Source organism: Perna viridis, chromosome 4, assembly GCF_037379345.1.
Source record: "Perna viridis isolate PV_CMFRI_1.1 ecotype Kerala chromosome 4, ASM3737934v1, whole genome shotgun sequence".
Taxonomy (NCBI): Eukaryota; Metazoa; Mollusca; class Bivalvia; order Mytilida; family Mytilidae; genus Perna; species Perna viridis.
This window is the reverse complement of record NC_142448.1, coordinates 41,196,913-41,222,326: the sequence shown is the minus strand read 5'-3', so window position 1 is coordinate 41,222,326 and position 25,414 is coordinate 41,196,913. Positions and strand designations below refer to the sequence as shown.

Sequence of the window (25,414 nt, the reverse complement as noted above, 5' to 3'; positions counted from 1 at the left end):
TTGACATTGCACATTGAAAAAGATTTAGTCTTCAATTCACAAATCTATTTTTTTATGGAAAAGGAGGATGTTGCTTGAGTATGACAATCATTTTAGCCCATCCTCCACGTTACCGGTTCACCAACACTGTTAGCTGAATTTACACTTTGTATTTAAAAAAAAGGTTGACCTAGGGTAAGGGACATGACTCTTGAAATCAGTGATACACTGTATGTTTGTACATGTGTATCTTATTCGATTTCACCAAAACCTATTAAGCTTTCTTTTGAAATAAAATCAGTCCAAGTTACTTTGATGCTTACATAACATTGATGTAAAATGCTGAAGACAAACATTCCAGTGTGATAACGTAAAACTTAGACGCAATTAATTCATATACATGTATCAATAAATCACCCAATCATATTTCCTCATCTATCATTTATTTCAATTACAAATTTGGATTAGCATTAATTCTATTAATTACTTAATTAATTAATTGTTAAAGATCGTGAACATCACGCCGAAATCGCAAGGGCAGGCAACTCTGTATTAGTAAACTCGTTGTTTCTACGTTTCACGTCTTTTGGTTTTTATCTTTGTAATCAGTTATTATAAAATGTAATTATTTCATGATCTGAGTCCGATTCTTGTACATCAGTTTATTATAATAGAAAACACACGGTTCTTGTTTGAATTAAATTAGTCATGACATCATGACGTCTAATTTGTGTTGCACTGCAATCTCCCAATCGGTACATCCTCGGCCAATCCCGGCAATGTTCGGATTCAACTTTGATCCCGAAATTGGCTAAGAAGTTGCGGTTGTGCAATCTCCATTTCTCTCTCCATTTTCGTGTACCAATAAATGCCCCTTTGAACACAAAATGGCAAATGCGGTGTAGCTTTAATTTCTCGGTTGATTTTGTTGAGCGAAGATCATAACAATATTTGTGTTCTATCAGGGTAAATTATAACACTAACATTTTGATTAAAATGATATATATGTCGCAATCTGTAGATTATGTAAATTCTTCGTCATCACTGTGGATACACTGACATGAATCCAATTCCTCTGAGTGAGGTGTTCTGATAGTGATCACGAACTCACGGAAGCATCGTCTCTCTTTAATAAATCAAAACCATTCATAATTTGCAAATAGATATAGAAAATTTATATGTTAAAAGGGTTTACCACTTTTACGTCTGGATGAATTTAATACATCATGATTCTGAAACAATAATTTGAATTGACACTACGTTCAGCGGTGTTACAACAAAAACAATAGACTGGTAATAACTATTTTGTTCTCCTCTCCCCTTGCTTTAACTAAGTTATTTTTTTTTCCTTTTTTTCCGACGCAGTTGGTATAGTTTCGATTTTTACCTTTTACCTTAAGAACGCTCTTCTATGGAATCGCCAGTCACCTGATAGCAACTCTGAATCACGATTGGCCAAATACTGATACATGTAATTTAGTGGCTTTAAAAAAAAGGAACAGAAAATTTGGAATTGCGTTCGAAAAAAAAACTGTGACGAAAATTTGAAATTGCGTGCCATCTGTTGTTTCCCGAAAGAAATGTAAAAACTTAGAAGTAAAATTTTACTGCGTCGGCTCTTTTTTTTTTAAAGATAGCACTTGTTTTTACTTAAAATGAATGATTAAATCCTTTAATTTTTATAGTTTTTTGGACGTGCCGTATTTTGTTTAGACTAGAAGACACATCAGATGGCGAATCTTAGGTTTAACAAAATAATTCAAAGGAATTCATGTCTTATAACGGGGGTTTCAATTCCGATTTTTCAATACCAATCTGATAAATATCTTTAACCAAGGACACTTCACTGTTTTATTAAACATCAGTTTCATACATGTACTTATGAATGTATACATGCTTCTAACAGTTCATGCATTCATTCTATTGAACAGAGATTGTGTGACGAAAACTGTCACGAATACCTCCAATGTTAGCAAGTATAGCTTACTCACCCTTTTTTTCATTTTACATTTTTCATGATTTTTGTAAAGACATCACGCAAAATGCATTGTACATCATGCTGTTCTCATTTTTATTATACATAGTATTTGTCTATTTCGATGTCTTTTTCATGTTATCAACTTATCCATAGTTCTAAGTTCGATGTAGTTACTGTAAAGTTAGCGTATTAATTTTCTCGGCAGCTAATCTACGCAGTTTTTGAAAAAGTCAACTGTTCGCAAGTATTAATTTTCACGGTTCTCAAGGTGGACGAAATTAAGTTTTTCAATAGTCTCAGCAGTGTGTAATTTCTCGTTTGATCAGTTATTTTACCGTTAATATTTCAATGAAATTAATGATGGCCGTTAATAACAATAACAAAATGACAATTCCACATAGTTTCTTCTAGCCATTTTTATCTAACAGTGCAGGTCCGGGTGTTAAAAGAATAGGCCTGCTGCAGCGCTAAACTTGTCGTAAAAGGCGACTAGATAGTGCTCACTAAGCGATACTTCCGTTCTGGTGTTCTTAGTAAACATCTGTGTTTAACGACAACAAATTACTTTTTGACAGTGGAGTTGCTGCTGAACTTTCAAAATGCTTTGATAGGTTTTGTAGTATTGAGTTAAATGTTAAGTATAGAAGGCATATTTGGAGCTGTTACATTGAAAAACAGATTACGATGAAAACTATATCAGTTAAAAAAGTCCCAGTATGTCAGTAAGTGTAAGAATCAGGCAGTAGGTGGAACATGGTAGGAAAAAACCCATCATTAAAAAAAAAAAAAAAGAATGAATCATAGTTCCATAATCTTTCGAGAAAAGTTACGTCATAATAATAAACAAAATGCCATTGTGACGTTATTATTTACACTCAATTTGTTGTGAAAAGACCAACGTCTGGTTCCGTAAAAGACAATGTTGTTAGAATGTAAATGTTTTATATTGGAGTAGTTCAAATCTTTTAAAGAGTAATCAAGGGAACCAAGATTCTGGCGAAAATCAGAAGAATGTGATCCAGGGACAAATACCAGACATGGAAAACAGACAAACAAAGACGTGAATAAAATCAATTAGTGTGCAGAAGAGTTTGTATATGACTGGGAATAAAGAACTGAACAATCCTTATAGAGCTATCGCGACACTAAATTATATTGACAATTAGATTACACTGTAGAAAAACAAAACATGTCGATAGGAAAGCGTGAAAAACTTGCGTGAATTACAGTGACTCAGAATCGTGATTAAAGCATTTGTTTTCATTGATAACATATTTCGATTAAAAATGATGCAAATTTAAGGCAAAAATTGGTGAAAATTTGCAATCAAGCAAATCATTAGAGGATTTTAATCTTTTAGATTGTAATGTTGATGACTTTAAACAATATTAAATGAGTTAAAAGTGACACAAAATGTATTCAAACACTTCGTGTATATATGACACTTTTATATGACACCAATCAATTTGATGAACTTCAACTTTAATTTTTCCTCTTTACCGAACACAAACATCGTCGGGCAGAACGGGCGGGTGTCTAGAGAAAGCAGGAACTGTTCAATCTCCCAGTGCGCCCGAGGGCACCATCAGAATTCATGGCGAGACCATTTTACTCACCTTCGCGTGAATCTATTTGTTGTCTTTCCTATTGTTTTTTCCTTGTAACTCATGTTTTTGATATAAATTTTTTTTAAGATAGTCCCGTTTTTGATTGGTGCTTTCACATGTTCATTTTTTAAATGAAAATACAATTAAACTGCTATTTCCGTAAGAAAGTCCATGAATACTTGAACTATCGATAAGTTTTATCGGTGATTCGTGATCGCTGTTGTTTATCAAAACGTTAACTAAATGAATGGTTCTATCAAAGCAGGAAAACAATTAATTGATGGGAAAGACAGGAATGTGATAAATTGGTTGAAACGTTGAAAAAAAAAAAAGAATTTTTCCAAGATATTAGTTTTTTTCCGTTGTTAATCGTGAGCTTACATATATCGTTTTTAAAATCCTGCTCAAAAAGGAAATTTGTAAAGTAAAAAACTAGGGTTAAACCAAATCAACGTTTTGTCCTGTTTTTGTTCAACAGTTATTGCCTTGTTACCTAAACGCGAGTTTAAACTGAGGTAATGATGGAACGATGTGGGGAATTGCATTATTAGAAATTAATTTATACACGATGTTACTGTCTAGCCTTCTTTGCATTAATTGCGGCATGATGATACGATACATGTAGCTCTAATAAAGTTAAAGCTATATTCGTATAACTGTATTGAGTCTCCGAAATACTTCTGATGTAAGTCGATAACAAATTATTACAATATTTCAATTTAATTTGTCGTATTTTGGTTGGTTAGATACCAGGGTATTATTCTGCTCTATCACATGACTCAGAGAGTTTTTTTTATCTATTAACCCTCGACCGGAAACATTCAGTACCAATTCAAATGAAGTCAATTGTGCGTTTGAAGGAACATATATGAGCATCGTTCGTTTACATGACTGGAATAACAGTGATCAATATAGGAGATGACAATTTACAAATTTTTGCCCATAGATGTCAAATTTGAAAACAGAACAATATCAACGTAGTAAATAAAACCAAATTCATTATTAAAAAAAACATACAAATTTGATTGAAAGGGATTAGTGTATAAAAGAAAAAAAAATCAATATAATAAAGTAAATAACATATACCTATGAGAGTATTAGAAAGTCTGTTACATCGAAGCGGTTCATATCCCATAATATAACCAACAATTGGAAACAAATCTTATATTCAAAAACACAAAAAAAACCCCCAAAAAACCAAAAATAGAATCACGATATATTGTGTTTATAATTTGAAATCAACATTAAATGCCGATCAATACTGCAATATATTCGATTGCACCATTTGTAATTTACATGCATGCTTTTAGTGTATTGGGGTACCCCATTAAATGTTTTACTCAATTTTTCGATACCATTATTTTTATGCTGAGAATGCTGTAAACACAGAAAAATAGTAATTATATCTGATATTTTGCTAAAATCGACATATCTAAAAGGATAATTAAATGGAAAGAGTGAATAACCAAAACATGATCACGAGTGCCGAAGAAAGCCTATGCGTTCTTGGCACGAGTGATCATATTCTGGTTATTCACGATAACCAATTTATTATCATATTTATTATAAAGATTTCCTCCAATTTGCATTTCTATTTTGTGAACGGGCGGATTGATATTCGTGTTGTAATGTTTTGGCTGGAGAACGTGCGAGAATGAAATTACCGAATTTACTCCACAGTGTGAATCATCGGTTTTATTTATAACTGGGGAATATTCGGTAAATCACGTCTATCTATATAATAAAAAAGGATATCTCAGGAATGAAATTGAGGATATGTTAATTTGTTCGTTTAAAAAGCTTTAGAATTTACCAAAAATGAAAAATGATCTACATGCATTTTTGCCAGTCTCCAAAACAATGGAGATCCTAATTTCGTGGAAACACATAATGATATTGTATAAGAATAAAGAAATCACATGATCAACTTTGTATAAATCACATGATCAACTCTGTATATAACATAATAGATTTGTGCTTTTGTTGGTTTCTCTACCGTATCAAGTTTTAGAGAATGGTATATTGTAATTATTTCTTAATTGTTATCTTTTTTTCGATGGAGGCCAGGTAGTCTCATCACTAAAACAGAAAAGCATCAATTCAAACGATCAGATCTAAGTGGGGAGATAAAAAGGCAGCAATTGAGTTTATTGAGGGAGATGACATAAGTTTTTTTTTCATACAAAACGCTCCATACGCAGTCTAAAAAAATCCGATATCAAGATCTTTTTCGGAAATAATGTGTTTCTGAAAAAAATATAGACTTAAATAGACTAATATATAAAAAAGTATAGTTCGACACATTCTCACACATTTCCGCGATTCTCATTAAATTTTACACATGTATATTTTTTTGCCACGTAAATTCTCTGTTATTCTCTGTAAATTTTTTTACGACGCAACGCAATGTATACTGACGTTATACTGCTTTATACGTCACATAAACATTTTTTTCTAAATATCGTGCTAAACAACACTTCTACACAGTCGGCTGCATGCATGCTAATATTTCGTTTAACCATCTCTAGAAATTAGGCACAATGTATGCTTCCTTAGATACCACTTATATGTATGAAGTATAAGTTGTGAGTTTGCTTGTTCCCAGATTCGAGAAAACTTTCTTAACAATACACTTCATAGAAAGAGAATTAGTTTAACCAATGTTTCGTGATCGCAGATCAAAATATTGCTTTATTGAAACGTCAATTGAAATAATATTTCTATCAAAGCAGGAAAACAATTAATTGATTCGACAAGACATTAAATGTGATAAATAACCTTGCATCGATGCGAGAGCTATAACTATTTCTGTGATATTTTTGCTGTTTATTTCGTAAGGGTGCATATCACGTTTTAAAACTCCTGCAGAAATTGTTGAAAAGTTGAAAAAAGTGAGGTCAAACTTAATCATCATCTTTGCCTATTTTCCAGTGTTTTGAAATGGTGTTTTTGTATTTGGGCTGACCAGAATGGTAAAATTAGCTCACAACAAAAGAATGTAAATATCGAATGTTTTATGTAATATCATGATAAATAATAGCAGTCTAGTTAACTTGAACAAAACAATGTGAAAAAAAAAAAAAACGCAACATATCACTGCTAAACTCTGTTTCCATAGTATGCTCCTCTCCATAGTTTGTGTTACACTCCCATTTTACATCTATCACGTTTGTATTTCGTTGCCCTAAAATCAGCGTCCCGCAGAATAAGCCGGAAATCAACGTCACGCTATGGAGCGCCGGTAAACCAGACAAACCCGCGCATAGTACATCTAACAATATTGCCTTGTAACATAAACATGATTTTAAATGTAGTACCTGTATGGGGTAAACCCACAATTCCATGATATATTTTGGATTGGGTATGGAAATAGTGTATGGGGAGAATGGGGGAATTAGTTTTTAAAGTTTTTATTGAAGTGAAAAATATTTTGAATTCTATTTAAAACAAAAGGAAGAATGTTGAAGAACCGATTCAATTTAATAATGTAAATATTTGATAAAGAAAAATGCAATGGAGATTCTAAGGACATGGGATTCTTATGAAAATGGAAAATTCTCAATGTGGAATTGGGATTGGGACAACCGGGAATGGGAGAAAGTATACGGCCTATATGGGAAGTTTGTACCATTTTAGTGTTGTACAAGTAATGATGTACTGATATGAAGAAAACCATTCTTGTACATGGTGCACATGACACATTTAAGTTTGAGAGTGAAGAAAAATGGTACAAAATTCTAAAACTCGATTCACTTTGTTGCGTATAAAAGAGGAATGGCCTTAGTTGATAATGTCATACAAAATGTTTAGTAGCAGTCTTTGTAAGAATCATGCGAAATCTGAAAAAAATGTGATACACCCCCAAAAAGGCTACATATTTTTTATTTTTGTAATTTAGTTGTTTTATGGGTCTACATTGTGAAATGTGTAATAATTCATTCATGTCTTCCTGCTCTTAGAAGATAATCAACATTGAAAATACAATAGATTCTATTGTATTTGAGTTTCATTTACAGAGTTATCTCCCTTAATTTTGAAATCTATAGTGCATTCTTTATAATTTTTATCTCCTATGAACATTGGTTATATGAAAAACCACATGTAATATCAGGTTTACTATTTCAAACAAAATATAAAAAATAAAAATTTGTAGGCTTTCCAAGTTGAACCATGAATCACATTTTGCACGATTCTTATGTGGAGTGCTGCTTAAATTGATTAAAGGTTTTGTCCATGAGAGAAGGAACTTTAACGTAATTGATAATGCACCGTTATATTCTCAACATATAAATGATGTACAATTTATATCGACCAACTGGATATACGAGAATAAACGAGACTTCCATTAGCTCATGATTAGTGTCTTCATACAAGCAATCATATACTTACTGCATATATCACTTCCGACAAAAATATTTTGAGCCATTCATATTTTGACAGAGGTACAATCCATCAGAAATAGACAATAACAAAGCTTTGACTTAAGGTAGTAGACCTGGGGTAAGGGAGGTAATCCAAATTGAAAGGATTTTAGTAACTAGAGCGTTTAAATGACTCCTAATATGCAAGCTTCAAAGTGATACTGATGTTAAAGGGAAATAACTCCAAGACAGGGTTCAACTTCTAGAGCAAAGATGCCAGCCCCAGTAAAACTGTTCTTTGGAAGTATTGATTAAATGTTTCAAATGGGTACATTGAGGAATATATTTTATGAGGTGGCAAATCGTTTGAAATGATACCTTTTGCGGCAAATCAAGATTCCTTTAGATATAATATTAGAATTGAAATATGAAATGACCTCTGTCATGAGACGGTATGGCTAACCAATAACATTGCCAGTTCTATAACTTCTAAACCTTTAAGAATTGTTAAGCATATGGCTCTATCCAGCATTTAACTACGTTAAGCATATACGTTTGCCCCTTCGTTCAGAAGTAAAAATATTCGTGTGACATTACTTATCAACAATAGATGGCTCAAGCTGTGCCTTGCAATGTTCTTTCATCAATATAAGTCATCATACTTTGATACTTGGTAACTTTATTGAATATTAACATAATTTTAGCAATAAAGATTAATTATATAAAAAAAAATAATAAAACAAAAACAAAAACACAAAACAAACCAAAAAAACAAAATGTTACAATGCCCTACCCTACTATTATTATAACGTTTAGAAAAAAAAACTACACGGTGAACTTTTCTGAAAATTGGTTTATTGATTAGCATAATATGAGATGTCCATATAATATCAGTTTTGTACGAAAATTGAATTATGGATTTTTTTTTGCAAAATAGAGGTTTTTATATAAGCCAAAGGCTGAAAATTACCCCCTCTTTTATTTTTTTGGTAAATTAAAAGCCTAGTATTTTTTCTACAAAATGAAAAGAATAAAATTTGATATGGAATCTGATATATTAATCATTTTAAAGTGTATTTGAAATAATATTCAGTTACTTATTTAAATATATTGTAAAAATGACCCTAAAATACCAGATGTGGTTCAGTTTGGCCAATGATTCAGATTTCAGATATTTAGCCTTTTTGAGGTGTATCACATTTTAAATAATTTGCCTGACTCTTACAAAGACTTCTACTGAATCTTTTTATCACTTGTCCTTCTATGAACACTGATCTTTATACTCTTTGCTTCCTGCTTTAAATTTGAATTTAAATCTTTTTGACTAAATCGATGTTGATGCTGTGTAAGATTCTATATGTATGTATCAACTATACACTAAGTTCTTTGGATTCAAGATTCCTAAAGACTTCCTTAATAATGCTCTTTATAGAAAATAAAATAATAATTCATAGTGCTATAAGTGAATACAATAGCTTTAAATTTCTTCTTTCCCTAATGCGGAAATGTCAACTGGATTAAGAGGAAATATATATTCTTAGAAAAGAAATAAATGCATTGACTTTGAAACCATTGACTAGTCATATCAGTCCACCCTAAAATAATACTTTAAGGACTTCTCCGTCTAAGAATCAGGAAAAATGTGTATAAGGAGTGGCACATGAAGGAACAAAAAACATATTTTATTGCATTAACAAGTATTTATACCCGATAACCTCCAGAATTAACCATCAAAGTGTTCGTAAAATTTGCCTTTTTAAGATATTGATAGGTCAAATTCAGTTGAACTACGGACAAATGGCTTGATAAATTTCCCGCACTTTTTCCTTATATAAGCAGTTCAAATATATCTACGTTACAGATGCTTCAGGATGAATTTAAATAGCTGTGCAATTGTTTTCTAGATGTACTGAATATATTTGAATCAAAAAAGACCAAATTGAGAAATATAAGGTGCCAACCATTGCCTGATTTTTACACAGGATGGTACTTAAAGGATTTTCTCAATATATATATATGAAGTAGATAATAACAATGTGGGTTGATAAAAGTGTAGGTAGTGTGCATAGTCATTAGTAAAATAAGTTAATTATCAAGAAAAGAAAAGTACATGTGAGATAAAATGAAAGAGTAATCAAGGGAACCAATATTATAGCGGTAATCAAAAGAATGTAATCCAAGGACAAAGACCAGACATGGAAAACAGGAATGCACAACAAAGAACATAAAGTAACTAAAATCATACATACAAGTAACAAAAGCAAATGAGCAACTCGGACTCCACTAAAAACTGGAAGCATGGACCAGGTGCGCCGGTAGGGTAAGCATCCTCTGCTTTTCTAGAAACACCCGCCGAGTTGCTCATAAAAAGTCAAATCCGGGGTAGATAAACGAGGAAAGGAAAACTATGACCTGGTGAATAAATAAGTTTTCATAGTACAGATGGATACAGATAGATACACCATAACGATCCACGAGTTCATGATGACGACCATAAAACTTCTGTAGTAATGACTTCAATCTTGTAGCAACATAACTCTGTTCCAGAAGCCTATTTGTTAGAGTTTTACCGCGATACAAAAAGTCTGCGTAATTTTGGCAATCTCTGGCATGACGTATGAGTTGTGATATGAACACTCCATATGCAGGTGCTTACGGGATGTTGCCACAGATGAAAGAAAAGTTAACAATTCTGAATGAAAAGTCATCACGTTTGTCGTAAAGTTTGGTCAACAGTTTGTCATCGATTTCTAAGTGTAAGTCAAGATATTAGGCTGACTTCACAGTGTCTGTAGTATCCTTTATCTCAAGTTCTTTGGGGGTAGATTCGTTGCATTAAATCCCCGAAATTAGGATGGTTAAAAAAAATACGTCATCTATATAGCGGAAACTGCGATCAAAGGATCTAGCCAAACGATATTTTTTCTTTCGGATAAGATCAGCTATAAAGTCAGCCTCATAAGAGTAAAGGAATAGGCCAAACTTAGATAATATTTTGATGCCCACCAATTGAATGTTCTGGATCGTTTGTTTTTGCAAAGAAGTAGACATGCACTGGCTAACCAACATGATTGTTTCTTGTGATTGATTTTTATGAGATTTACGTTTTGTATCATTGTTTTGATGTACATGCAATTGATATAATGTTCATTAGGACTCTCTCTCTCTCTTTCACACACACGCACACACACGCACACACACACACACACAGACAATATATTAATCAAACAAATAACGAACAAAGAAAGGCTTTCGTATTGATCAATTGAAAAATGTCACCATTTTCATACTTTCATTCTTTATAGACAAGAGTCCATCGCAATAAATTAAGTAGCAAAAGGCGTAAATACTGTGGTTTGTACTTCATAGGCATGTTTCACTGTGAATTTAAATGCTATGAACTGTCCTTTTCAAAAACATCAATTTCATTCGCATTACCATTTGCCTTGTTCAAACAACATTGGTTTCTAGTTCTTATTCCCATCCAAACTCATCGTTGCTAAAAAAAAATCCAACAGAACAAAGATGTATTCAAGAATTTTGTATGATTAAAATTGCATTGATATGATAAAATGAAAATTTGAAAAAAAGAGTCTTAAATACGCTTGTAAATACCCATCCCTATACCAAATATACAATTCCTTTTTCCCGAATGAGTATTTCCCCAAGACAACTTAATAAAATATACAAAATAAAAATGTTGTTTGATTTTTCAGATATCAAGGTATTCTAAAAATTACATATAAATACAATAAAAACAAACAAACCACAAAACAAACAAATACTCACAACAAAAGACAAAGACCAAAGAAACAAACAAACTAAACTAAAAAAAAAAAAATAACATTGATGAAATCTTCGAAGGTCTTGTTAATTTTAATAACAAAGTTATTACTTAATGTATGACAGCAACGATCATGCGAAGTTACTTCGCCGTACAGCTCTTGTATGGTATAAACTTTCCACTTATACTATATACCATCCCCCATTCCCCTTTGATATTTCCCCATTCCCTGAACAAAAATACCCAACCCCATACAATCCCCAATGCGTATTTCATATTAAATATTTACTTCAAAATAAATTTTCTATCTTTGAATTCTTAAACAGTTAAGCTATGTTTTGAATTAAATTTATATATTTCTTTATAACAATAAAGGTTTTAAACCTGATAAACCCATCCTCCCCATTCAAAATCCCCACCCCCATACAATATCCCCACTCCCGTTCCCCATTGACTATTCCCCTATTTCTCATTCCCCATCCACCACATACCATGGCATGGGAAGCTTTCAGCATACAAGTACTGTACCGTATTGTTAATTGTCTTATGCCGCGAGTGTTTGGTCATAAAGTGAATAATGACACATGGTTTAAATTTTTCAAACGATCAACTCTTAACAGTACAAGGGTCATGTTACTTTCATCTTCGAGTGCAGCTTTGTTTGTGTAGGGTAAACACTTTACATGGTTTTGTCTACAAGGGAATCCATTTTATGGGGATATTATGAAACAAACAGTCTCACTGTGTTACTGTGTTGATGGAAAAATTATGATTTACCTCAAAACCAAATAGAGGTAAATATATGATTAATATAAGACGATATATAGAAATATTTATTTTATAGGTTTATATTTATTCAACGGGTCATAGTCTTCCTTTCCTCCTTTGTCTACGCCGGACTTCACTTTTTATGAGCAACTCGGCGGGTATTTCTAGAAAAGCAGTGGATGCTTACCCTACCGGTGCACCTGGTTCATGCTCCCAGGTTTTAGTGGAGTCCGAGTTTTTGCTTTTGTTACTTTGTATGTATGATTTTAGTTACTTTATGTTCTTTGTTGTGTATGTCTGTTTTCCATGTCCCTGGATTACATTCTTTTGATTACCGCTATAATCTTGGTTCCCTTGATTACTCCTATAGGACAGGAAAAGCGCATATAAGCGTAAAATTAGAGACACTGATATAAACATGTTTAGTGTCTAAATATACATGTTCATTTAATATATTTGAGGCATAACAAAACAATAAAATGAGAAAACAGCAACACCACTTACTCAAGTGTTCACATAGAAACATATGTACAAAAATGAAGCACCTACATGTATTATTAATGTTACATAAAGGTGCAATACAATTTTTTTCAAAACAAAATTTATAGTTTGATCAATATTGAGAATGATTGATCAAGGTTACGAGTCTATTAAACATGTCTATGTTAATGACGTGAGACAATGAATTATACATAATGAAATGAATATAGTATAATTATATAGCGTGTTTTCACAGTAATGTAAAATTGATTTAAATTTCGGTTCTGGTATTAGGCTTACGTTATTCAATTTATGATCAAAAACTGTAATAAGTAAGTAGTCGTGGTTTGCAGATTGATATACTCTATTTTCTAATGGTAAACAAAAGTGTTAGTGATTAAAAAAAAACATGTGTCTTGTCTAAACGCCCTTCGCCCAAAAATGATTAAAATAGTATGCACTGGAAAATGTACAAAATTATAACATATACCCTTTCTTGTTATGGTGTATATGCGGGAATGTTTCGATAGGAAATGAAAAAAGCGTTGATTAAATATACAATGTAAGTATTATGATATTTAAAAATATTTATGCCTTGATAAATAATGCAATGTACTGGAAAATATGGATTTTACAAGTACTGGATTTTACAAGTACTAAGTAAGTTGAGACCTGTGATTTGGGAAGAGTAGTAGTTTTCTTATGGAAACGACGTTTATGTAAAAGGTTAATTCGATACTATGTTGGCATCATACTTTATAGCCTAAGAAATATCACTATTAAATAATCTATAAGTAAATGTACATGTATTTCAACATTATTGATAATTTCTTCGATGTAATTCCAGACATTCATTTGATATTAACCCCCAATACATGCACATCCTCAAATATGAACAATGTATATATAACTACCTTAGTTATCTCCAAAAACATCTCAAACTTCATTATATTAGAGTATCTCCACAAATGTTCATCCACTTTCATCTCTCCACTCGCATGACCTAGCCTTGAATCTTATCTATGTAAAAATTTATACAATCTTGTGACCATAATACTTATCAAATCAAAATAGAAATTCAACAAATAAACTCTATGTTTTATAATAATCATTTTCGTCTTAATGCTTTCTTTCCAGTACACAATTTTATACTTTTACTATTTACTTATGGAAGCTCGAATCGATCAACCTAATGGTTGCATTAATATAGTACATTGTATAGCAAATTTGACATCGAAATTTCTCTTATAGGGTTTGTTTGTTTGTTTGTTGGGGTTTAACGTCCGAGCAGCAGAAATTTCAGCTATTTTCAGACGATGAACATGGAATTGATGATAAAATGAACATGAAATGATGATGAAATGAAAAAGGGATGGGACAAAAGGACAATGGAGTCGACAAATTTTGATTGCCACTGGAAATAGGGAGAGGTGGGTAGGGTCGGGCAATTTAGCCTCCTGTAGCGGAGCCCTATGGTTCCTACTCCGGGAGAATACCACAGTAGGGTTCTTTAACGTGCGAGGAACTGACATCTTTCCCAACACGGTGCACCACTATGGTTTGCGGTCAGGTTTTCTGTATTGTAGCCTGACAACCCCAGCATGTAACACGCCAGGGATACCCCATTCCACCACCTGGGGCACACATCCCAGTTGCTCTGTGGGCAAAGCGCCCTAGCCCCCGGCTAGAGTTCCTAGCACTATATAGTCGCCTTTTACGACAAGCTTAGCGGTGCTGCAGGCCTATTCTTTTACCACCCGGACCTGCACGGGGCTCTCTTATAGAGTCTGGTAATTTTACTTGCAGCTTTGATTTAAATATAAACATGAATTCTACAATGTACTGAACTCCCCCAAATAGGAACCCCAATGCAGGCAAAGGGACGCTAACTTTTTTTAATAATTCTAAATTTTAATTTAAAGAAACTCAAAACGATTAAATGGATTAAAAGTAAAAAGTGTCAGAAAATCCACGTGTAAGTCAACATCATTTCAGCTTGTCAGATAAAATAGTAATTATTAAGAACCTAATTTTCTGTATTCTATATTGAAAGGAATATCAACTATCATACATTTACATTGTAATGGTTTAAGTTAGTAAAAGGGATTAAACCCACGGTCTTTTGCACGCTTTGGACAAGCACGCTCCGACGGTCTCACGAGGCTGTTATAAATATCAAGAGTTTAACCATATGAAATACGGCTTCAACCTTGACGCATAGGAATTAATTTTAACTTACATAGTTTAAACCCCATAAAAACGAACCTTTGTGTAGAGAACAATAATTGTACAGTACTTGTATGGGGAAAGCTTCCTTTTCTATGGAATATGGGGGATGGGGATTTTGAATTGGGAGGTTGAGGAAATTAGTCTTAAAATATTTATTGATACAAAAAAAATGTGTAAAATTTAAATAAAAATAACAGCTAAATTGTTGAATAAGTTAAAAATACAAAATTTAATTTGACAGTTTAAATATCTGATAAAAAATCCTAGTAGTGATTATATGGGGGGATGGAGATTTTTTCTATGGGGAATGATCTATGGAGAATGGGAATGGGGGATGGTATATGGTATAAGTGGGAAGATGATACCATACAAGAGCCGTAAAACTTCCTTTTCTTTCAATATATCATGACATACCGGTACAAAATGACGAGACTAGTAATCATTTCTCTTAATCTCCCATCCATGAATCTCGATGTTTCAATCATAGTTTGCTTGTTTATTTCATCAGTCGTTCTTGTAACCCTTCAAATCATGTATTTTGCGGTTTAAACACCAAACTTCTACAATATAATATTGCCAAGACATGATTGTACGAACCATTGAAATATAGAAATTTTGTTTGTGTGGTTTCGTTTTTAAATCAAGTATTAAGGATTAAAAATGTTCGTTTTTAAATCAAGTATTTAGGACTAAAAATGTGAACGTTAAATTTTTTTTGTACAACATCCGTATACTCCCTAAAGTATGCATATAAGATCGACTCTTTTCCAGTTTACTAAACAATAGCCCCAGTGTATAAATTGGTTTTATATTCTTTAAATCGAATAATATCGGTAAGAAAGAATAAAACGACATTTCTAAAAATAATTAAGTGTCAGTCCCTGTAAGAATCAGACAGTAGGTGAAATTATTAGCACCATCAGAATTAAGGAAAACAGACTTTTCATGGTATGCTGGATAATTGAGGTGCAATGCACTGTAATGAACATTTCAAGGGCAGATAAATCTGTCAAAAACCTCATTTGTTTTTCCGAACTATCTGAGCAAATCCAATAATGGTCGTTTCAGATGGAGAAATCATCATTGAGTGAAATCAGAACGGCGGGGTTTTGATATGCATGTTTCTGATTTTTTATTGCCTGATTCTTACAAACACTTACATTTAATTCATGTATCAAAGATTATCTTATTTAATATATGCTTCCATAGTGTTTATGTTTATCCCTGTTGCAATCACAATGTTTTATTTCAAACGATATTTACATGAACAGTTGTAATGGCAAAAAGATAACTTTTTATATAAATATCCTTGATGTATTATTCACAATTTACTCTTTAATTATAATGCCCCTAGTCCTGTAGTTCGGAAATGTAATAGCTCAAGTACTCTCCATAAAGTCCACGAGTAAGGCTCTAGTTACGATGACCCGAGTGCAGAAGATAAACATATTGTAACTGTAATATTGGCAGGACGAGTCGTTTCATGAACGGAAAGACACTGGTTATTTACGTGAAGGAATAAATGCCGCGAGGTCTTTAAGATAAAAAACGAATGCCTGTACTTAGGTACAAATACGTAAATGAATATAGGAACTATATGTCCATCATAACATTGACGTTGTTCAAAGTGTTGCGCATGTAAATGAGTATAAATAAAATAGCATTTTCTTTTAGTAATTTCTTTGTTTGTAATGCAATGAATGTCATCAATTAAAAATATATATATTTTAAACCACCATTAAACTTTAGCCTCAGAGAGGTCAAGTCTTACTTTTTTATTCTTGAGATTTAAGAAACCACAGCAATTTTAATGGCCAAAATTAAAGACATTAATTCTATGCAGATTGTATATCTTTTATTTTATTATTTGTATTTTATTTGCTTTTGTGTCTTGTTTTCGTTGCTTTCCTTTCTGGTGACATGCATTTTCGGAAACATGCATGCCAAAATTCTCATCGATCTGAACATATAATTTTACTCAAGGATGATTTCTGTACTTGAAAAGTACATTATTTGCTCCTTGCATCACTGGATAAGAATTTTTAAATAGAATGCTAGAAAAATCATGTTTTTGGAAGAGATATCCGCCCTTGAAATGTTAATCTTCTGTGCATCTATATGAAGTTATTACTCATGTAAATCTTTTTTTTTCTTGATTCTCATTGTGTAAACTGTCAAATTGATTTTATGGTGTTTTTTTTTCCATACCATGTTTTACTCACTGTTTTATTCTTTTGACAGATCCTTAATACGTATTGTAGACTTATGTAAGGTATTGACATACATGGACATTTGCCTGAGTTAATCATGACATTGTAATAATCAGAATCAAAAGGAAAACCATTTTTGTGAAAAATAAAGTCATGAAACCATGAAATATGAGGCTAAATCGGTATATGTTTCACTTTTCATAAATTGGGGAACGTCCTAGATTTGGGATCAGTCATCGGTTGGTCGGGTTTTGATAAACATCCGTATTTGCCTAACATAATTTTCATACAGAATTGTCAACTTTCTTTTCATCTGTGGCAACATCCCTCCAGTATCTGCATATGAAGGATTTCATATCACAACTCATAAGTTACACCGCAGGTTGCCGTAACCGGCAGACTTTTTGTATAGCGCTTGACTTCTTACAATTAGGCTTCTGGAACAGGGTTATGTTGCAACAAGATTGAAGTCATCACTACAGAAGTTTTATGGTCATCATTATGAACTGGTCGATCGTTACGGTGTATCAAACTACACCACAAAAACTGATTTTGTCAACATGTTATTGTGGAGTCCGAGTTGCTCATTTCCTTTTTTAATTTGTATCTAGTATTTTAGTTACTTTATGTTCTTTGTTGTGTTTGTCTGTTTTTCATGTTTGATCTTTATTGCTTTTGTTTTCCGCTAGAATCGTGGTTCCCTTGATTACTCTAACAGGAGAACAGCCCCAGTCAGACTAATATAAGACCGTCAGTGTTTCTAAGGTAAAAGGTTTCGTATAAATTACCTTTGTTAGAACATTTTGAACCATTGAACCACCATACAACATTTAGTTTTTATAAGAAAGCAATGGATGTATTTTCGTTAAATCTAATGTAGTATAGGCAACAATGTATACTGTGTTCGTTATCAAAATCCATAAAGACGTTAATTTTGTTGATAAACAAGAATAAATACATATAATACTATAACTGACGTGTCAGATTATTCGTTGAATATGATAATTTCCAAGTTTAGTGAAATAAAGATAACGTTTTGCCATAATATTATTTAGATTATACAATATGTCAAATTGTATTAGTCGAAAGATTTATAACAGTTGATTTTCAATGACATAGAGACTCTCCAGCCAGCTAATATCATTAACAAAAATATTTTGGCAATTAATTCTCAGGAAGCCTGCGATGTAAGTGGCGCCTTTAGTGTTGTAAACTGTTTCATTTAGTTAGATCAAAAACACGTTAACTGTTCGAAAAATCTAAGAGAACTCATATTAGTCTTGTTATATTTAGACTTACATTAATGTTTTTTTTATCTTTTAAGTTTTGTATGCAATTTTTACTTCACGGTTATTCATGGTGCCAACAATGGAGAAAATAAAACAAAACAAAAAACCAAGAAAACATAAAACAACAAATAACAAATATTGTATAACGAAAAAGAAAATTAGATTCAGTCGAAGATATTACATTAAGAGTATAAAAAAAATAATATTGTATTGTTGACTGAATAACCACCCTACATCCTAACAATTCATACTTAAACATATCCTGTTTTGGTCTTGCTTGCCATCTTGTTTTTCGAAAGTTCTGTAGGTCAGAAAAGTTTTTTTTTCATTTTATTTGTTTATCTTTAGCTAGCGATATAAATATAATTTTGAGGAGTTTATCATTTCCAAATGGGATTTGAAATATTTGTTTAGTTACACATGAATTAGGTCATTGTATTTTGTTACCATCGGTCGCTAAATTAACAGTCTTGTCAAATTTTATATTGTACTGTAATCCACATTTCTTGAATACCACGAGTGATACATCGCTCCCGGCTTCTAGTTATGATTGAAGCGAACGTTAGCATTACAACCTAACAGCACTTAAAACAGATCGTTCCACAACAGGCAAATCTTTACATAAAACGAGATAAAAAGAAGCTTTGGAAGTAAAATAGTTTTTTCACTGCAAATAAAGTCTAATAAATGCAAAATAAGACGTTATATGAAAATTTTATTGAAAATATGTGTAGAAATAACAGGAAATACCATTAAGTAAAGCTGTAATATTGTGTCGAAAGCATTTGGTGACTGCAAAAATCATCTATAAACAAATTACATTATCGAGTTGGCTTACACAATGTATTTATGGGATTTTGATTCCTAACTTTAGCCACGGATGATTAGTTGCCGTACTCATCACGAAATTAATTTCAAGGATAGAGAAAAAGAGAGATAGAGAGAGATTCAAACCACGGAATTTGGTTCCAAATTAAAAGGAGATTTCCATTGAAGTGTATACTGAAAACTTTAAAACCAAGAATTTAAGCATCCACAAACTTGTGTTTCTCTTACCCATGAAAATTGGTATCCACAAATTAAAGTACATTCACAGTATTCCAATTATTAAAAAGCCCGAAGGTCAAAAGTCTTCAGACGCTATGATATGTTTTGAGTACTTCAAATACTTGTATATTATTTATGTTTGGATTCAGAGTTTCCTATATATATATATTTGATACTTGTGCTGGTGATTTGAGGTCACTCCTTGAAACTGTATACAGTATATCGAAGTTTACAATACATATGATTTGTATGTTTTTGTGTATCTGAAAGAAGTTGATAAGGAAACTACATAGTCAAAGAAAGTCTTGTTTTGATCTTGTCTGTATTTTTGTTTTGATTAAATTGGTCAGCTTAATTGATATATACACTCGTAAATTATATTATAATTATTAATAAATCGACGACGTTGCATCATTATAAGTCTTTGTTGGATCGTATTCTCCCAATGTTAATAATTATTCCTGAATTACGAGTTTATTGTCCGATAACTCATGGCCTCAAGTTCAGTTCTAAACGAAGATAAATTACTGCAGTGATGTATATGGTATCAGTGTTAATGTATAAACACTACCTTATTTGCTGTTACTATCCTTTAATTTCTTTTAATTTCTATTATGCGGTCGTTTGAGAATACGCAGTTATATCATTTATTATTGTTCTTGTCTAAATTTCCAGAATACATTTTTATTTATTTGTTAACAAGTGGGATGCAAGTTTTAAATCTTCAACACAAACTCTGTTTATACAAAAGACAACAATCAAGAAATTTACAAATTTTGGGAGGGGTGGTTCAAGCTATCATTTACTCATTTTAGACAAAATTCTTAAACAGAAAGAGGGTCCAACCCCCGGTAAACTTGTCGGGATCCGCAACTATATATTGATGAAAAACTTAAAAGAATACCTTGTTTTTATTTTTTGTTAATATAATATGCCTTTAATGAATCAATCCATCCATTTTATGTCTTTTGATTGCAGAAAGCGGCAACTGTAACTAGTGATGGAACGCTTTTCGTTCGGATTCCTATTTCTTTTCAGTTTGTGTCCCCTTACTTTTGCCAAACGCGGACAGAGAATGTAATAACTGGAAGTGCTGTTAAGTGTTATTTTTCATTTATCTTCTGTAAAACTGCAGTATCTGATAACAACAAGTGAATTACAACTAGAGCTTTTGTTCGCCGTGTCATTGTTGTCCTATCGTCTTTCTTCTACCCCCAAAATAACATTTTATCAGCCAGAGAAAGCTTACCCTACCAGTGCACCTGGACCATACTCTCAGTTTCTAGTGAAACCCGGGTTGCTTACAGTACTGTAGTTATTGTTGTTTTCTGAACGTGTCATTTTGGTTAATTAGTGTTATTTGCAATGTTTGTCTATATACACTGTCTACAAGTTATGCTTGGAATATATTTTTCTAATTATTGGTCGAATCTTGGTTCCCTTGGTTGATATTTCTAGCGATTTATTACGTATAAAAAAATTTGTGTTTTCAGGACCATAACTAATCAGCATATCTATCAACGAACCGGAACAATATTTTTGAATTTTATCTATAACTACTTATGGTAAAACAATGTACCAAGTTTTACATGTATAAAATAAAATTTGAAAAAAATGTATGATGTGAAGTGGCATTGATTAAACGTAAATGAAGATAATGCATAGGTGAACAACAACCACGTTTAAAAGGTAACAACGCATTACATACAAATGAAATACAAATACAATGCAAAAGAATATTAAGAATATGGGCTCCAGAGTGCAAACCTAAGTCTCCATCGGCGTAAATTGCTAGTAGGAGAACAAATTGTACATAGGTCATATGATTATGTTAATATTTAAGTTTGTTTAAATCATCTGGGATGTTGATCAGTACATCCGATCATATCTGAAAATAAATGTCTAACACAATCTCGTTTCTCCTCTATGATAACTCATCTTTGAAAAGATGAGTCCATTGTCCCTCTTGTCTCTGCTTTGTCTTACACTTGATATGTAATAAATCAGTTCACAAGATTCTCTTTCATAGTAGATGTAATCATACTTCTTTGCGGTGACTCATGGACCTGTTGTTCAAGGTTCATATACTTCAACGAAACAAAAAGCATCAACGACTTCTTTTCGTTGTCGATAGAGGTCAAATATTTGTAAAAAAAATATTTTAAAATACAAATATCAATTTTTATATGCCGCGCATCACCATGTTAGGTAATAGGTAAATGACGCTATACCAAGCACTGTATGAATATAAATTGTTACAGTTTTTATATTGAAATTTACATTTTAATTTGATTCAAATGTTGATGATGAAAGGTCACTACTTGAAACACGTCTACAGTATATCAAAATAGACAATAATATATGTTTGGTACTATGTTGTTTACAAATTACAATTTTGTACAAGTTGCAATATGTACTAAATCAAATGTACATGCTGCAACCTGTATGAAACGAAAATTTTGAAGCTTTTCTTTTTTATATCTGGAATTATCTTTGGAGACAAAGCTTTTGAATTAAAATAGTAAACCTGGGATAAAAAAGTTTTTAAAAAAGGTGCCACCGATTTCATGATAAAGGCTGTACAAACTGCAAAATGTACAGAAATAACTGTACAGGCTGTAGCTTATATTTATGTCATACAAGTTGCAACATGCAAGAACTTGAGATAAAGGATACTTAAGGTACTATGAGGTCAGCCTCATATCTTGACCTACACTTAGAGATCGATAGAAAAACAATTGACCAAACTTAACCACAAACGTGAGGACGTTTCATTCAGAGTTGTCAACATCTCTTCAGCACCTGTGTATGAAGTCTTTATATCACAACGCATAAGATATGCCAGAGCTTGCTGTAACTACGCAGACTTTTTGTATCGCTCTTGATTTCCTACAATTAGGCTTCTGGAACAGGATTTTTGCTACAATTTCTGTGCCCTCTTTTAGGAGGTAAATGGTTATATTATCAACTTGGTTGCACTTTCCTTTGTCATTAAGAATATAAATATTATGTTTGCACCTTCATTCAAGAGCCTAAAACAGTATCAAAGCAAATTTTTCGTATGTTATACTGTTATATGCGAGCAGATATTATTTTGTTGTGAATATAATATTATTCTATTCAAGGGATAATTTCCATAAATATAAATGTAATATCTCTACTTTCTCTATGTTTTACTCGTTTTATCAATTTCTTTGACTGCTTAATTTCACATCTGTGGGCGAAGTATATGAAAAATCGCCACCGTAATTCGTTGTTGTGTGGTAGTGACGCATATGAAATCGATGAAATATGATTGGTTACTTTCAGCAACGTTAGTTATATTGATTCCTAGTACAACTATATGGTGTCGTACACCTAGATATCAGCCTGTGCAGATACTGCATATTGTCAATTGGCCAAATATTTCAGAAAAAAAAATGATGGAAGAGAAAGGTTTTATAACTTGAGAAGTTTTATTATTAATATCGACTCGAATTAATAACTTTCAGCGTCGTAACTAACTCGTCGATATTTGTTTGTTATGATTGACGAATTGACTTATAGGAGTTTATAATTTATTCAACCTTTGAATTATATGGCAAAGGTAATTGCAGACATTTTTATATTCTTGCATATACAATATATATTCTAACAAAGTATTTCTATGTATAAAACTATTTTTGATTTCAACCAAAATGTCATAGTTGAACTAGTCAACTGTACATCTTACTTCAGTTTTTACCACTAGGGCATTAATTCTAAAATTAATCGACTTTAGCCCCATCTATCTAATATCTACCTGACAGGTTAAACAACAAATAAAATGCATTTTTGTATAATAATCTTCAGACATTTGTACAATATTCGACGTCAAATTAGAATGTTTCGTTTATTTTCCGAAAATAGCCTTATGCATGTAGCCTTCTATGCATACACAAGGATATTTTGCACGGTCATATTCTTGAGCTTTTTCCACGAAAAAATACAAGCCAATATGTACTACAATACAATAAATGATGTTAATATTAGTATATAATACAAATATTTACTGCACTCAAATGTAATTGACTTAACTTTTATTGTGTTTTAAATAGTAAATGGACATTATTATCTCCGTTGAAGTATCCTCTTTGGAATAATAAAATTAATTCTATACTTTTTTCTGAAAAGCACTACGCTAACTTTAAAATATTAAACATAAATATCAAAATAAATGACATGTATCATTTACAAAACTTGACACATGGGGAAGCGCTCAAAAAAACCAAATCATCATTATCTTGATTGTTGGTTGGATACAAGGTGCAGATTTCTTATTCATTACCAAGGTTTTTATATTCAAATGAACGTGATCTACGTCAATTTTGTTGTCATACATCACTTGTCGGCGGAAACAATGTCAGATGAAATTAAATTGCTGAAATCAAAGTCGTATCAGTCAGCAATTTTCTGACGTTATTAGATAAAAGAATAGGTCAATGAAAAAAAGTGGCATCATATATTTATGTCCATGTTATAAACTACGAAGCAGATGTATTTTAATTTCTGAGGTCCATTTGGACCGTGCATACCGGCAGGGCTATGCCGCCATACCGACAAGTGCAAGATTTATAAGAAATAGAAAACACACTGTTGCTTTGGGGAAGAGAACGATGCGTTCAGTTATGGCGGCATTTCTTGCTCCGGGATATGCCCAAGGTTATAGATTATTACCATTCGACTTAGTTCATGTACAGTGTAGCTCGTAATAATTCATTTGATTTTTCCTTATCTATCATTCGATTTTTCTTACTGAAAAGCATGAGTAATATTATTGTACGACAAATACTACAAACACAACACCAATTATTTCATTTAGAATACCAATGAAAGACGTTTTACAGCTCTTTAGTGGTATAAACGTTCCTTTTACACCATATACGATCCTCATTCCACATTGTAAATCCTCTTTCCCAATAGGGAATTCCTCATTCCCCGTAGAAAAATGTTCATTGCAATTTTCTTGATCAAATATTGACAATATAAAATTAAATTGAATATGTCTTAATACTTCAACATTTAAAATGTTATTTTCAATTATATTTGATTTAAAGCAAAAGGGTTTAGGTATAAGTGTACATATTGTTTTTGCTGAAACTGTTTTTTTTTCAGTTCAAGGAATCTTTTTAAAAAAAACATAACAGACAAAATCTTATTCGTTCAACAACTGCGAAAATTACATCTTTAAGAAACTAGATAGTTACGCTTTCCGCTTTCAACTTTCAATTGTATGTACACGACACTATCCTGCTCTCAAAGTAAAGAAATAAACTAAAGCCTTTAAAAAAAATCCCTCGTGAATAAACTTTCAGTCAATGTGAACACATATGTAATCTTTACAAAGCAAATTTATCCCAGATTTAAGGATTTCAGCGATTAAACTTAAATGTGGAATTTTGTTGTTTTTCTTTCCAGTCTTTTTTTTTAAACAAAACGTATGTAATCATACTAATAAAATACTATGGTTAACCGAATTGACCCCTTTATACCGATTGGTGAAGTAATAGACACGCAGTAACTAAGCACATATAATAATGAAAAGAGTAGGTTCAAAAGAATGGTACGATAGACTTAAAACAATTATATTTTACTACATTTGCAGATATAAAATATATAAAAAAAACTGGAGAATATTTGTTCCAGTATACATTACACTTTACT

At 32.0% G+C, this 25,414-nt stretch overlaps 1 long non-coding RNA gene across 1 annotated transcript in view; it reads right to left on the bottom strand.

Moving 5' to 3' along the window:
• The window catches only part of LOC148620102 (uncharacterized), a 117,033-nt gene that overhangs the window by 29,128 nt on the left and 62,491 nt on the right, over positions 1-25,414 (bottom strand). The window lies entirely within an intron of this gene.